Below are 4,615 nucleotides of genomic sequence, written 5' to 3'. Positions count from 1 at the left end.
ATCTCTAGGCGCACTCGGTAGGACATCATCGTAATGTGCACAATGTGATCAAGGAGTTGATCACGGGATGATGTGTTACGGAACGAGTAAAAGAGACTTGCCGGTAATGAGATTGAACAAGGTATCGGGATACCGACGATCGAATCTCGGGCTAGTATCGTACCGCTAGACAAAGGGAATTGCATACGGGATTGATTAAGTCCTTGACATCGTGGTTCATCCGATGAGATCATCGTGGAACATGTGGGAGCCATCATGGGTATCCAGATCCCGCTGTTGGTTATTGACCGGAGAGTCATCTCGGTCATGTTTGCATGTCTCCCGAACCCGTAGGGTCTACACACTTAAGGTTCGGTGACGCTAGGGTTATAGACATATTAGTATGCGGTAACCCGAAAGTTGTTCGGAGTCCCGGATGAGATCCCGGACGTCACGAGGAGTTCCGGAATGGTCCGAAGGTAAAGAATTATATATAGGAAGTGCTATTTCGGCCATCGGTGACAAGTTTCGGGGTCACCGGTATTGTACCGGGACCACCGAAAGGGTCCCGGGGGTCCACCGGGTGGGGCCACCTGCCCCGGGAGGCCACATGGGCTGTAGGGGGTGCGCCTTGGCCTATATGGGCCAAGGGCACCAGCCCCAAGAGGCCCATGCGCCAAGAGTAGAGGAAAAAGGGAGAGTCCTAAAGGGGGAAGGCACCTCCGAGGTGCCTTGGGGAGGATGGACTCCTCCCCCCCCTTGGCCGCACCCTTCCTTGGAGGAAGGGGCAAGGCTGCGCCCTCCCCCTCTCCCTTGGCCCTATATATAGTGGGAGGAAGGGAGGGCAACCTAATCTAAGCCCTGGCGCCTCCCTCTCCCTCCCATGACACATCTCCCTCCTCCCGCAGCGCTTGGCGAAGCCCTGTTGGAATCCCGCTACTTCCACCACGCCGTCGTGCTGCTGGATCTCCATCAACCTCTCCTTCCCCCTTGCTGGATCAAGAAGGAGGAGATGTCGCTGCTCCGTTTGTGTGTTGAACGCGGAGGTGCCATCCGTTCGGCGCTAGGATCATCGGTGATTTGAATCACGACGAGTACGACTCCATCAACCCCGTTCTCTTGAACGCTTCCGCGCGCGATCTACAAGGGTATGTAGATCCACTCCTCCCTCGTTGCTAGATGACTCCATAGATAGATCTTGGTGACACGTAGGAAAATTTTGAATTTATGCTACGTTCCCCAACACAACTTGCCCGAGCACATCGCCGCACGCGCTCGTCGCCGGCAGCCGTCCGGTGACCATTTGGTCCCGGGCTCATGCCTATCGTGCTCAGCATCGCGGTAGGAACCCGGAGCGACCACCCGTTGGTCCTACCGTGGCCAGCATAGGTGTTCCCCACCGTGGCCGAACGCCGGCGTCCGCCCCGCTCGTCGCCGGTGACGCTGCGGCCCTCCTCCGGCCACGCCACCGGCATGGTTCGATGCAGCTCCTCGCTCTCGACCGAACGCCCCCTCCCACGCGGCCTACCTTGCTCCGTAGCGCCGTTTCCGTCGAGCACCCGTACGCGCCGCCGCCTCTGCTCGTCGCCGGTGCCGATTCCGGCCAAGTCCGGCCATACCACCACCCCCACTCGACGCGGCATCGAGTGGCCGTTCGGCTGGACCAAGCTGCGCGTCGAACGGCGCCGTGTAGCGAAATCCCGACGAGGCCCGGGAGCCCCCGCCGCGTTTTGACGTCGCCGGCGGCCAAACGCCGGCCGCCGCCTACGTGGTTGGCCTGGGGCCACCCCAAGGCCACTGCCAGCGGGCCCTGCGGGTCCTAGTTGACTGGGTTGACCCAGTCAACTGCTGACGTGGCAGCTACTGCCACTGACATGCGGGCCCCATGTCTAAAACGAATAAAATTAAATAGATAATTTGCTCATTAATTAAATTAGTTAATTAAACACTAATCTCTCACTGACTACCGGGCCCCACCCACTAATTAGCCTATTTAGTTAGTTTTAAAACTCTGTTAGTACCCTGTCAATGACATGTGGGTCCCACTGGACCCACCTGTCTGGTTTGACTGGTCAACCGACCAGTTGACCTGCTGACATCACTATGATGTCATGCCTGCGTCAACATTCACTGTTTTGGATAATGTTGGGTTTAAATAAATAATTAAAATCAGAAAATGATTTAAATTTTTAGAAAATCATATCTTTTAATCCGTAATTCGGATGAAAATACTTTATACATGAAAGTTGCTCAGAACGACGAGACGAATTCGAATACGCAGCCCGTTCGTCCGCCACGCATCCCTAGCATAGGGAACACGCAACTTTCCCCCTCCGGTTCATTTGTCCGAAAACGCGAAACACCGGGGATAATTTCCTGGATGTTTCCCCCCTTCACCGGTACCACCTCGTACCGCGTTAGGGCACACCTAGCATCACGCTTTGTCATGTCATGCATCGTCATGAAATTGTTTGCATTATATTTATTGTTTCTTCCCCCTCTTCTCTCGCTAGACACCGAGACCGACGCTGCTACTACCCAGTACGACTACGGTGTTGACGACCACTCTCTCTTGCCAGAGAAACCAGGCAAGCCCCCCCTTTTGATCACCAGATATCACCTACTCTTCTCTATACTGCTTGCATTAGAGTAGTGAAGCATGTTACTGCTTTTCGTTATTCCTATCCTGATGCATAGCCTGTCCTTGCTACTACTGTTGTTACCATTACCTGCTATCCTACTGCTTAGTATAGGATGCTAGTGTTCCATCTGTGGCCCTACACTCTTGTCCGTCTGCCATGCTATACTACTAGGCCGTGATCACTTCGGGAGGTGATCACGGGCATATACAATATACTTTACACAGTTACATTACCTGTGATACTGTTCGGAGATGGGGGCTGAAGGGGCAGGTGGCTCCATCCCGGTAGAGGTGGGCCTGGGTTCCCGATGGCCCCCGACTGTTACTTTGAGGCGGGGCGACAGGGCAGGTTGAGACCACCTAGGAGAGAGGTGGGCCTAGCCCTGGTCGGCGTTCGCAGATACTTAACACGTTTAACGACATCTTGGTATTTAATCTGAGTCTGGCTACTGGCCTATACGCACTAACCATCTACGCGGGGAAGTTATGTGCACTCGACGTCGTGGTATCAGCCGAAGCACTTCGTGACGCCAGCGACTGAGCGGCGCGTGCCGGGTTGGACCGCGTAACGTGACTTCCTTTGAAATGGAGGTTGCTAGGTCTGCTCTCCGGCCGCGTATGCAACGTGCAGGTGTGCCATGGGCGATGGGCCCAGACCCCTGTGCGCTTAGGTTTAGACCGACGTGCTGGCCTCTCTGTTGTGCCTAGGTGGGGCTGCGACGTGTTGATCTTCCACGGCCGGGTATGACCCAGAAAAGTGTGTCCGGCCAAATGGGATCAAGCATATTGGGTTATGTGGTGCACCCCTGCAGGGAAGTTAATCTATTCGAATAGCCGTGATCTTTGGTAACAGGGCGACTTGGAGTTGTACCTTGACCTTATGACAACTAGAACCGGATACTTAATAATACACACCCTTCCAAGTGCCAGATACAACCGGTGATCGCTCTTTCACAGGGCGACGAGGGGAGGATCATCGGTTAGGATTATGCTACATGATGATACTTGGAGGACTTCAGTCTACTCTCTTCTACATTGCTGCAAGACGGAGGCTGCCAGAAGCGTAGTCTTCGAAAGGACTAGCTATCCCCCTCTTATTCCGGCATTCTGCAGTTCAGTCCACATATGATAGCCTTATTCCAGTTGATACCAATGCATACATATGTAGTGTAGCTCCTTGCTTGCAAGTACTTTGGATGAGTACTCACGGTTGCTTTCTCCCTCTTTTCCCCCTATCCCTTCTACCTGGTTGTCGCAACCAGATGTTGGAGCCCAGGAGCCAGACGCCACCTTCGACGACAACTCCTACTACACCGGAGGTGCCTACTACTACGTGCTGCCCACTGACGACGACCAGGAATAGTTTAGGAGGATCCCAGGCAGGAGGCCTGCGCCTCTTTCGATCTGTACCCCAGTTTGTGCTAGCCTTCTTAAGGCAAACTTGTTTAAGTTATGTCTGTACTCAGATATTGTTGCTTCCGCTGACTCGTCTATGATCGAGCTCTTGTATTCGAGCCTTCGAGGCCCCTGGCTTGTAATATGATGCTTGTATGACTTATTTTATTTGTAGAGTTGTGTTGTGGTATCTTCCTGTGAGTCCCTGATCTTGATCGTACACGTTTGCGTGTATGATTAGTGTAAGGTTGAATCGGGGGCGTCACAAGTTGGTATCAGAGCCGATTGCCTGTAGGAATCCCCCTTCCACACTTCTTGGCCGAAGTTGAGTCTAGACATTACAAAACTTTTACTAACATGGTTGTGTGCCTTACGGGCCCACATCGCCATCTGGGTGGTATTAGGCTCTTTTACTCCTCGATCCTTACTCTGGGACACTGAACTCTCTCCTACTCGGGTTAAATGATTTTACTAACTCTAACACTAGGATCCCGTGACCACGTTCACCCCAAAGTTGGATAAGCCCTAGTTATTCTTTAGAATGGTATTTGAACATTATCCACATTGTCATTTGACTCCTGTGAAAACATCCTTGTTTTC

The sequence above is a fragment of the Triticum dicoccoides genome, chromosome 1A (assembly GCF_002162155.2).
Source record: "Triticum dicoccoides isolate Atlit2015 ecotype Zavitan chromosome 1A, WEW_v2.0, whole genome shotgun sequence".
Classification (NCBI taxonomy): domain Eukaryota; kingdom Viridiplantae; phylum Streptophyta; class Magnoliopsida; order Poales; family Poaceae; genus Triticum; species Triticum dicoccoides.
The sequence above is the reverse complement of the archived record's forward strand: the minus strand, read 5'-3'. Positions refer to the sequence as shown.